The sequence below is a fragment of the Vanellus vanellus genome, assembly GCF_965231255.1.
Source record: "Vanellus vanellus genome assembly, chromosome: 6".
Classification (NCBI taxonomy): domain Eukaryota; kingdom Metazoa; phylum Chordata; class Aves; order Charadriiformes; family Charadriidae; genus Vanellus; species Vanellus vanellus.
The window spans coordinates 50,651,466-50,663,803 of NC_138911.1; the positions used below are offsets into that span (position 1 = coordinate 50,651,466).

The 12,338-nt window shown below is 35.3% G+C and overlaps 1 long non-coding RNA gene across 1 annotated transcript; it reads left to right on the forward strand.

Annotated features, from left to right (window-relative positions):
* The first annotated feature begins 1,876 nt into the window (after positions 1-1,876).
* LOC309673346 lies at positions 1,877-5,626 on the forward strand. Its single transcript, XR_014269304.1, has 3 exons — positions 1,877-1,916; positions 3,648-3,720; positions 5,598-5,626. It is a non-coding gene; the product is annotated as an uncharacterized lncRNA (long non-coding RNA).
* Positions 5,627-12,338: the final 6,712 nt, after the last annotated feature.

Sequence of the window (12,338 nt, forward strand, 5' to 3'; positions counted from 1 at the left end):
AACAAACAAATCAATACAGCCTTACCATGAGATCTTTAAGTGTCAATAGGAAAATAGCACAAATACTTTGTATAGTTTAGGAATTACCCCAAACCTTCATCTCAGTGTTTACACTGTGAACCAAAAGACAGAAGTGATTAGAAATAAATTTTGATCAAAACATTGGGATCCGGATTACCTGAACATCACCAAAGCTCAGATGTAAAAACACTTTTTCTTTTCCAAAATCACCCTCAGCTGGCTTTGGCTTCTTTATCCTGTTGCCTTTATATTTGTGCTCCTTTTGGCTGGGATGGAGTTAATTTTCTTCATAGAAGCTAGTATGAGGTTATGTTTTGGATTTCTGATGAAAACAGTGTTGATAATACAGGGATGTTTTAGTCATTGCTGAGCAGTGCCTACACAGCCACCACAATCTTACACATAAAATAAAAATTTGTTTTGAATTACTTTCTTGCTGTCATTTCTGTTGGGTTACAGAAGTAAACCTGGCATAGTACCAAGGGTGTGCTCTTTTCCTTCGGAAAACCAGGGCCTGCTTCACTTTTTCTCATTTACGTAATACCTTGATACTCATATTAGATCAAATGTAAGTCAGCATTCATTTGGTTTTTATTTTTAAAGCAATACTTTTATAATGATATAATTTATTTTTTGAAAATAACAACTATGGTAACAGATTGCTCATTACTGGATGTTTTACAGACAGTTTCAGAAAAGCTTTTCAATTATCATCCCTTAAACTGACTAGTTAGAGACAGTCAGCCTTCATAAAAAAGACACAATATCAAACAAGAGTTTTGGAGATAAATAATTTTAACTATGTTGTAAGGATTGAGACTCTGATGCTGAGATGCTGAACAAAATAAACATATGAATAATTTTACATATTTGAGTAATTTGTATTCAATGCATCAGGCATATAAAGCAAATCACAAGTTGGAAGCTTTTGGGATTGTGGCATTATGTAAGAATGTTCAAAAATCTTATTTTTCTGATACCTGTTTTTCATTGGAATTAATATGTTCTGTAAGACTAGTGCATAACACACCACTAAAGGACCATTTCACTGAAATACACATCTCTCACAAACACAAATATATCATTTGGCTATTTCAGATTTTGATGACTATGTTTTATCCCAAATTAAAAAGTAAAAAAAAAAAAAAAAAAGAGGTGAAAATGAAAGTTTCAACATTTGGCAAAGTATTATTCAAAACAGCTTTCTTAACATTCTGCTGCTTGCCCTACCATTAAGTACAATATGTTCTTATGTATTTTATAACACCAAAACACACCATGTTGCATAACATTTAAGGAAATTATGTTATCAAAACTCTAAATGCCTCAATATATCAAATTGTAGGTTGGCTAAATGAACTACATCTACAGGGCTAATCAGTAAGTCACTGACAGATCGGGAATGGAACACAATTAAATGTTGGTCTCTCTAGTAGTATTATTCTGTTGATTCTCTTTGAAAAAAAGTATTAACTATATTTGTTGCATGACTGGCAGAAGAGATTATGGTTAAGTGCCAATGAACAAGAGCTTTTCTATTCAGTTACTTTTTCCATGTCAGAGAGAAAAAATATATTTCTTTACATCGGTGAAGTGTTCAATATTGTTAATAACACCAGTGACCCATTCCCTCCAAACTCTGAGAACTGTTATAAAGGAAGACTGTTAAGCATTTTGTATTCCTTTGCTTTATACTTAAAAAGAAAAATACACCAAGTTCAGTACTATAATCAGAAAGTTCACAGTCTACTGCCCCGGTTACAGAACCAAACTGAAGCTTCTCTGTAAGAAGAAATTTAGAGAACGGGTAGCAAACAGATTTTCCAAATTAACTGAAACCCTTATTCATGTCCATAGGTACCAAAGGAAATTTGACAACCAAGAAATGAATGGCTGTAAGTATATATGCAAAATAATTTGCTATGTGAATAACCCGATAAGTTATTTACCCATGAAACCAGCTAACTGCACGGGTAACTGAGATATCCGGTAGTCTGTGGGACTGCACAACTTTGAAAATCAAGCCATAAATTCCGATAATGAATCATTTTGGAAGTATGTACTGAAGATATTCTCAAATAGTCAATGATTCTGATCGTAACACAGCGTCATTCCAGTTTAATTTAGGTAATGTCTTTCAAATCAACAGGTTCCTAATTGACTTTAATTTATATTACAGAATGCTTCTGTGGATGATGAATAAATGGAATCAATTTTATGGGCTGATATCTGTAAGAGGGGCATTTTATATACTTTTTATATACTATTTTTTTCTCTGTTCTGCAAAGAGGTTTGTTTAGGTTTAGAGACACACACTAGGCCTATGCAACATTTGGCATTAGGATCCACTTGACATAAGCACTCATAGACTGGATAATATGGTGTTAGAAGGTCCACAGAAAGAAAGAGAAGCCAAAACTCACAGACTTGAAAAGAAGAGAGTTTTTCAGATTATTATATGACTTAATGAGGGAAAGAATTACTGGAAAACTTTTCCAAATGACAGGAGCAGTAGAGTAGGAAGATTTTGGCCGAAGTGCAGTAGCATCATTTGGAGAGACAAGGGAGCTAGGTGTGAGTGAAAAGATCAGGGAGGTGAGAAGAGAGCTATAAGGTCATACTCTTCTCACTCATTAATAATTAATTAAGACAAACTAAAAAGCATGTTGTTTCACGGCTGATTAAGTTTTCTTACAGAACAGATTGTAGATTTCAGTATCATCAGACAGTGAGATATTTTTAGTGATTTTAACAGAAATATTTTAAATAAATATAATAATATTATCAGAAGATATATTGTAATATATGGTAAATGACAATATATTCTATGATAAGCATACTTATAATTGTCATATATTATTTACTATATAAAAATAATTAATGTTGCTTTGTAATTATTACCTTCTAATTACTATTATTATATAGTTCTTACAAATTAATTTTTAATAGTAATGTTTTAATATTTTTAATAGCAAAGTACTAATTTTTTTATTACTATTTCATTTCTAGCTTAATATTTTGAGTCACTTTGGCATGCTCCCATTTTTGTCTATGTTCAGGCAAGGGCCCAGAACCAGCCCTGAAGTTGTTCATCACAGCTTCCCACTTTTATCTTAGTCTTGCTTTTCACCAGTAACGTGCTGATACATCTCTGCTTTGATTTGCAGTGCTCCTAGCTATTGCCTTTTATACATATTTTTTTATTAGGAAAGGCAAAGATATAACAGTTATGGCCTGGGAGAACGAATAAGCTAGATCATCTCTCGAAATCCCTTGCAGGTCTGTTCTTTATCTTATTCTCATGCCTCTCTTACCATAATACTAATTGATTTCAGTCCTGATATGGGATACAGGAAAAAAATCTCATTAACAATGGTTTTCTAGCTTAACTCATTACTAAAATATTGCTTTCCTCTTTGTTCTTCTATGGATACATTGGCATAGCTATTTACTTATATTGGTACTGCATATTGTACTTTTTTGCTTAAATAATTACTTGTTTTTTTCTTCTTTTTTTCCCCAAATATTGAAAGGGGTCTGTCGTTCTGACTTAAAGAAAGACTGCAGTCTCTGAGTGAGTCACATCAGTACTGCACCTAAGGATGAAACTAAATCTGTCTCTATAGGTGCTGAAGTAGTGGACGAACCAATTCCACCCTTTAACTTCTGAGGTGAAAGGAAGAAAGTCTCCAGGTGCCGGTAAGGAATAATTTGAAGTTTCTTGTGATTTGCTATGTAGTGTGAATGACTTACGAAATGGCTTCTGGAAGGGTTTTGAGAACTCCGAGGTCTGATCAGGCCCTTTGAGGAGGTAGAAAATCCAGCTTAAAGATGAAAGAAAAATGTTGTTAGAAATCCAACACTACCTAACCCCAGGCTTAATTCAGGTGGTATACTGGTTCCAGATGTAGAAGTTTACTACATTCTTATTAAAATAATACATTAACCGGCCCACATTGGCATATAGTTGTTGCCCCATTGATACTGCTGAAGTTCTGTTTCTGAAACAGTCCCACCGCCTATGTAGTCATATCTGTACAGATCGTGTATTTGTACTTGCTGATTTATATATATGTACCTAGTTGTATGTCTTTAAATACTTACCTGGCAGAATTTAAAAATTTCAAATACACTCAAAATAGTTCTGTTTTCAATAGGGACTGCTTTAACAATCTAGACCTGTGCAGTGCAAATAACAATTTTCTTTTTATTGTCAATGTTTGTGACTTAGTTAAAGTTAATCATGTGTTCATTTTATGCTAGCCATTCATAACATCATCAGCAGTGGTGTGAATTACCTAACCTAGGATCATAAAACCGAGCAGAGTCCTATGCACAAGTTACAGTATTAGCGGTAAGTTACCGTGCACCTGAGGTCTAGAATCAGAAACAGAGCAAAGTTTAGGAGAACTGCCAAATGAATAGCATATAAACATCGGTTAGAAATAAGAAAAGTAGTGTTGTATTGTATTAATGACAAGCCGACTGTCTGTACACAATTCCCAGTTGTTCAACATCTTTGTGGCTAACAGAGGTTGGAGCATTGCTGTAAAAGCAGACAGTTGAGTGTTTAACATGCCTGTTCCGCTCTGTGTATCCTGCTTACAGTCATGTTCAGTCAAAGTACTATGGGTATTTCAGATGGGCTGTTACAAGGTTCAGATTTTTTACACAGTATTTGGTTTAATATGTTATGTCAAATGACAAAAACATACACTGTATAACAAAAGTGAAGGATCAGAAATTTGTATAACAGACAGCTCATTCACCAACACACTGAAAAATTTTGGTTAGTATTCTTGATTCACATAATTTTAAAGTTATGTCTTTGAAATTAGGTATTCCATTCTGACTCTGACATTAGTGTCTCCTAATAGTGCCGGATTTTTGAGTATGATTATTTAATTTTTGGAGAATATAATTATTAGATAAGGACTCTGTCCATTTTTCTTACCTCCAAAATTACCAGGGTTGACTCTAGTTATGATGTGGGGAAGTTGCTCAGCCATATAGGAAAAACATAACTATGTGCTGTACCAGGCAGTCCTTTTATCTCTCCTTTTTCTATTTTCCACCTTGGGCATATCAGCTAAATATTAAACTCTTGCTCTTTTCTTGTAGTTCTGTACAGTCTTATATACTGTGTCTTTTCTAGACCTGACTCTGTTTCCTCAATATGAGACCTTCCTCATATATACACAGTATTTTCTGGTTGCAATCTTCTAAATAAAAACATTGTAAAAATGACTAGAGAACTCATGTCATATGCAGACACAGTAACTACAGTTAGTGATGCCCCAAAACACTTGAAAATCATGACAACTTTTTTCATTATAACATGAATTTGTCATAATAAAAAGAAAAATATTAGATGTAATTTCATCTCTTTCCAAATCAAAATGTAAATTTGGGGTTGACCACATGGATAAGAAGTGGCTGCTCATCTTCTTTGAACATAAAACTTAGATGGTTTAATAAATATAGACATTCAGGGAAGCTGCATTCCACCTCAGATATTCACAGACATATTTATTTATTTATTTATTTATTTATTATATTGGAGCTTTCATGTGCAGGTTAACCTCTTTAGGGACTGTGTCCGGGAACTGAAACAATACAGAACCCAAAATTGCCCTGTAGGACACAACTAAAGGTAAGAGAATTTCAGTGGTGGGAGCTACTTTATTTTCTAGGAGCAACTCAAGTGCACACAGAGGAAATGGATATATTGGGGCAGAACTCAGGGTATATCACTTACTCGTGCACAACTTCATAAAGCCAGTCTTCATAAAGCATGGGAAAAAAGCTGAAAACAGTCTCAATTAAAATGTGCGCAGCCGAACTAAAAGAAATCCAATGCAATGTACTTGGCAGAAGTTTGCCACTCTGAGACAGGATGAAGCCTCCGGTGGACTTGAGATAAACATGAATGAGAAGGAAGAAAATAATCTACATAATATGATATCCACTTACTGAGGAATAGTCTTGCAATCCTAAAATTTTAATTACCCTACTATAAGAATGCACGAGGGTTTTTAACAGTAATTATACGTTTTTAAAATAGACTTCATCTTCCAAGACAGAAAAGGCACTAAAGGTCTACTAGGCTTTAAAAACTTAAGGAAAGTGACATAAAGCCATCACGTAGGTGTAAGGTTTGAGTTATTTACACAGCAGTTTAGAACAGGAAGCAAAGAAGATGTGCTGATGCTGCTTAAACTGAATGTACTATTTTCTATTTTACATACTCACAAAATAATTTTATAAACAATTATCTAAGCCCAGATATTAGACTAAATCTATGAGGGGGAAGAATCAGTTCTTCAAGAGTGGTGAAATGCACATATTCAAACAAAAATAAAAGTCTTGGAGACAGCCCATATTAAAATCAAGCATGGAAATCACCACAATAATTTTGTGTGCAGTTCCACCTGATATTTTCAAATAAATCAAACTCTACCTTCCACAGTAGAATCATTTCACGTGTCTTCTTTGAGAACCAAAGACTCTAGCTCCAAGTCTCAAAAATTCATGAGCTGTTAGACTGCATCTTGTCCTTGACAAAGACCTTGCAAAGACTGTATGATACCGAGCAGTCTTGAGCACATTCTAACTTAAGCTTGGTAGGAATTAAATGCCAAAAATAGTAGTTCATAATCTTTTCCAGCTTATGGATCCTTATTTTTTTTCCACTGATGGTCCAATGTGGACTCATTTACAATGTTTCACATTTGCAGGCTTCCGCACAGGTTATATAGCTTTGTTTTCTTAGGCACAGTTAATGAAGCCTTAAGAAGAAGCCAAGGAAATCTGGGATCCATGCCTCCCAGGTCAGCTCTCAGATGAGAGCTGAGTAAGGACCTCAAAGCACAGAAAGGGCCTAAACACAGGACCCAGTTGCAAGGGAAAATCCTTAGACCCTTTGGTTCTCCCTCGATATATGTAAGCAGTTTGTGCTTTGAATTCATTGTTCTCTCCAAGATGAACCCATTTCTCATGTCAGAAATGTGAGTGTGATGATGCCTGCTTCCTATTTTTTTGGGGGGTTTGGGTGTTAAGAACCAGCTTCCTTTGTTTCCTTAATCAACATCTCCATGGGGTTTCAAAACATAACCTCTTCACCTTTTCCAATAGGTAGCACAACAACAGCAGCAGAGGGTAATCATTTGCTGACATGATGTAAACAGCCTTCCGTTTGAGGAATGAGAAATGAATGGCTTGATGAATGCTTCCTTTTCTTTAACCGCGCTGGAGTTGCAGGCACTGGTGACTGGTGTTACAGCTCCCATCTGTCAGCAAGATGCGGCAGAAGCGCTTAGGTGCCTCGCTACCTTTCTTTACAATTTGTCTGTTTCCATTTCAAGGCTGCTAGACACATTTTCTTGTGCAACCGATTTCAGTGTCAGAAGGAAAACTTGAGAGGTGAATAATTTGTGCTGCCAACAAGTATTGAATTTGCAGTCACCTTGAATGGGAAAACACTGCATTGTTATGGATTGCAACCTAAACTCTTGCTATGCCCATCAGAAAAAGAGGAACGAGACACAGCCGCAGAACAGGCTTACTGCTGTTTCCTTACTTTACTTCTTTTAAAAAAAATCAATTTCTTACTACCTGTGACTGTCTTTAACAATAGTAGACTTGTTAAACATACTTGACCCTGAAAAAATGTAAGGATGCAACTAACGCCGCTCACATGAGCGCTGTCTCTGGCATTAGTATCCCCTGAAGGCAGCAATACAGCATTGAAGATGGCAATGATAACCATAACTGTAACACACATGTTGAATAAGCAGTTAAAAAAACCCCCAAACATTAGGATGGCATCATACATTAGTAAGCCAACAGATGGTAAAAAAAAAAAAAAAGTAAGCGTGGATGTTATAGGTGACAGAGCACTTGTTTAGGGAAAATGATATTTTGGTAAAAGAGTTCCTGCATATACCTGGTGCTCTGCGGCCTGCACCAGCACAAGCCACTCCATGGCCTGCATCAGCACGTTCTCCAGAATATGATTTAGATATGGGACATTATGCTATACAATATGCCATACGATATGATTACACAATTCAGAACAAAATGCTAGGCAAGTAACAGGCAAAAATAAACAGGTTTTGTCCAGACAGGTAGAATTCCATCCAACTGCCCAGTGAATCATAATGGTTTGACTGACTGTTAGATGTTTTCAAAATTATATGTTGATAATCAAATATTGAGGTTTTGCTATAATCAAAATTATAATTTTATAATCAAATAGATACTCAAAATGCTATTTTGATTTTTTTTGCAACTTACATGCTTCGTAAGTTTGGACTGTGAAAAAAGCTTCATAAATAAATCTAAAGTGAATGGACAATAACAAATAAATAACATTCTTTATATTTGTAGGTGCATAGATCCACACACACAGACTCACAGAAAGGCCTCAAACCCTTAACTTCCTAGATACACATAGACTCTGACCCTCATTCCAAACCTCATTCAGTTTGTTGAGTTTTTTTTCATTTTATATTTACTAAAAACTCAGCATTTCTTCTCAAGCAAAATCAAGGACTCATATGGGATTACTCTGATTAACTACTGATAAAAACATTTGTGGACCTTTTTTTCCACGTTTGTAGATATGTCTATGGCATTTTGAGTTAGTTTAATGAAAACTAGTGTGTGGTAACGGAATTTTGAAGAATTTTGCTCTGTGTTCGCTATCACTGAGACACTTGAAGTAGACCAGACTATGTGTATATATATGAAGCAGATTCAGTGGAGTTCAAAAAGGATTAATTGTGCAAAGATATCTGCTAACTAAAGTTCACAGCTGAGCTGAAGGGTATTTCACTTGCAGTGACCTGCAATACATATGAAGAATGTCTGTGAGCCATTTTTGTTGGTTAATGTGGTCGGGAGCCCACCTGTGCTGATTTTTAAGCGCCTCATTAATAGTCCTCAAAGGCCCAATTTCAGACACATGCTTCATTTCCCTGGAAAATCTGAAAAGGACACCAACAAAAAAATCACAAAATGAAAGAGAAAAAGAGTTTCTATGAGTACCCTACAGTTCTGAGGAGAAGCGTCAATACCCTGAGGGAAGACAGAAGACATGATTTACCCTAGTTTTAAACTAAGGTGGAGAATGAATGCTGTATTTTGCTTTTTTAATTATTTTTATTAATCAGTTCATGTGGTTACCTATTTTATATGTCATTACATGACTTATGCTTTCTATAAATAAAGTTTTAACAACATTTTCAGTAGAAAATATTGGGGTTTTTTCTTATAAAACACACAGAAGCCAAGCTGAACAGAGAATAAATGAGAAGTAATTGGAATTAGAAGCAAGAACTGTCTTTCAGTGTCAATTTCCACCACGTTGGATCACATTTTCAAGCAGTTTGTACTCCAAAAACAAACCTCAACTGTATTACTACTTTTTTTCACTGCCCTGTATCTACAACAGGGATCCCTGGAGTTACTACAGAGCTACATGACATCTCTGCAGATGGCCTAATACTTTGTCATTCTCCTTAAGAGAAGAAAAGAAGTATGAATCACTTTGAGAAGTTGATCCCTGTAGTGTAAAAGCATCCAGATCTATGGCATCCTCCATGCTCAATCACAAACTTGATTATCACACCTCAGCAAAAAAAAAGCGGAATAACTATACACAGAGAAAGGATTTGTCCCAAATCCTTTACAAGGTTGACAGGAGAATCACAAGTAGGTGCTATTTTAAAATCATTCCGAAACTTTTTAGCTAAGCTAAAGCCAAGAATTCAGACACTTTTTTTGCTGCTGAATTTTTTCTCGATCATTTAGTATTAATTACATTAATTATCACCTACGCTTCTTATAGCCAGAAGCCTAGTAAACCTTAAATACATGGAACTACTACTCAGTAACTGGGCAGTTTGTTTGTGTGTACGTACACATCCACACCCCACCTTAATATGTTTATTCTTTAGGGAACTGTCCATGTAATTTTAAACAGGTTTGTTGAGGTAAAATGCCAAACTAGGATGCATAGATTGTTGGGCTTTTCTTTTTTCTTTTTTATTAATCCCTTATTTTCTTCTGAAATAAACTATGTCTCCATTTAAATTATTATATACACACGACACAGAATATTTAGCAATTATTCTAAACAATTTTTTTTTTTTTTTTCATTTAGGTCCCTAGACTAAGGTGTAATAGCTATGGGGAATGATTCTTTTGATTGTGTGCAGTCCTTTGCTCGTGTTTAAAAATGAAGCTTTCAGCTTCTGAATGTTAACGTCAGGATCTTTCCCAGGAGGTGGATATTAAGTGGCAGTACTGTTCACTCCAAGCAACGGTGAAAAGAGCAGTGCTCTGAGCCCATGTAGACATGTACAGTAGTATTCCTGACAACAACATTTCTCTACTTGGAAACAACATTTTACTCTACATGTGAAATTTACATAACTTTTCAATTTTAACTATGGTCTTTTGGTTTATATTTGTTCCCCCATCACAAGGCTGTTGTAGAAATGACCTCAGACATGAGCTGAAAAGATAATGTATAAGCCTGCGTTTCCAGGAGTTCAGAAGTGCTTTGGGCTTCAGTTAGTGCAATTCCAGGGAAGCTGAGGAGATTTGGGGAATGTGCACCTTCTCAGACTTTGGCCTTTTGCAACAGACCCTTTTAATCTAATTGCCTCCGTGCTGTTTGAAAGCAGAGCTTCAGTTCTTAATTGTGTGAAACAGGCTAATATTCCTCAAGCTGTTCTAATCACAAGAGTTATTTAAACTGAATGATATTGTAAGATTGTTTTTGTTATAGGTTTTGGTTTTGAGCGTTAGTGAGTTGAGCACTAGTGAGTTGAAAGAAATTGATGTATGAATTGCAAAATCCTAAAAAGAGATGCTTTTCTCTTGAAGTAGTAGGAATGTAGATCAACCGGTAAAGTTGCTAAAGTGCAGGTTGGTCCAGGCCTTCCATTTCAAAGAAAAATTTTAAATTGGTCAGATCTAAATAATATATATATATATATATATCACCCTATGTAGTGGGCTTGAATTTCATACGATAAAATAAAAATATAAGCTCCAAAGAAAACAGTTCAGGCAAAGCAGTCCTTTTAAGACAAACATTGCTCACCTAAAGAAAGAAAAAGAAGCTTTCAGATCCAAAAATACCATTCCAGAAATACGTGTGGCACACAGTCCAGACAGAAAATATCAAAAATTATATGCTCCACTTTCTGAGTTTTTGATATGCTGTGATTTCTGTATCTTCACGTATTGTTCTTCTGACACTAGTTTCTTTCAACTTCATAATAGCAATTCACTGCTGCTCACAAGTTTTTACTCAAATTATGCTCCTCAGAAACGTGGGTTGTTTGCTAGTATAGGTCAGCCGCAATTCCTTTGTACATTAATATTTAGATGTGTGGACATGGGGGATGAATTGAAACCCATTATTACAGTTACTTATTCTCTTTTCTTGGATTTTATGAATATCAAGTTTGGAGACGTGAGTGATACCTAGCTAAAGCTGAGGATATAAGTAAAGTACTATTTAGAAGAACATTACTCTGCTAAATACTTGGATTTATTTACCTGCATAGGTAAAACACTGAGACGTGTTCTCACTGGGAAAAAACAGTAATGTCTCCTATAACAGTCCAAATTTTCTGTTCATTCCTTAAAACAGATGGAGGTATATAAAATAATTAAATTCACTATCCATTGTCCATAGATGAGAAGCACTGGATAAAATCAGCCAGGTGAGAAGAGAAAGGATGCTAACACCACCAGCAAAGAGGGTTCATTGGCACGGTACATGTATATAACCACCCTAGAGGAGCCTAAATATTCCAACCATTAAGTATAGCCTGTGCGTGCCTGTTTGTTGTTTTTTCTTTTTAAAAAAAATGAGAGACAGCATTGCAACAGCAGGGGGGAAATGAAGAATCATGCCTTATCGTTTTGTTGCTTGGTGCTGTCTTCACCATAAACACAGAATTTGCTGCACAACAAAATTACTATTTTCCCAGGAATAGAATTACCTTTGATAGGGATTTCAATTGGCTTCGCTGCCAGTTTTTATATTTACAGCTCACATCTGAATAATCTTCATAGATGTGTTGTCACATATGTAAACATCATTAAAATGAGTGGGTTTATTATATTTATTTTCTGTGCTCTACAGTAATCTACTCCATGCTGTTAAAGCTTCTGCTTTTTTATTTCTTAAAGAGAAATGGATTAATTTCAACTCTTGGGGTACAGAAATGAATGAGTGGTTGGCTTAAGAAGTGCAAGTAACTAAATAAGGGTTTTCTACCTACTTTATCTCAGTT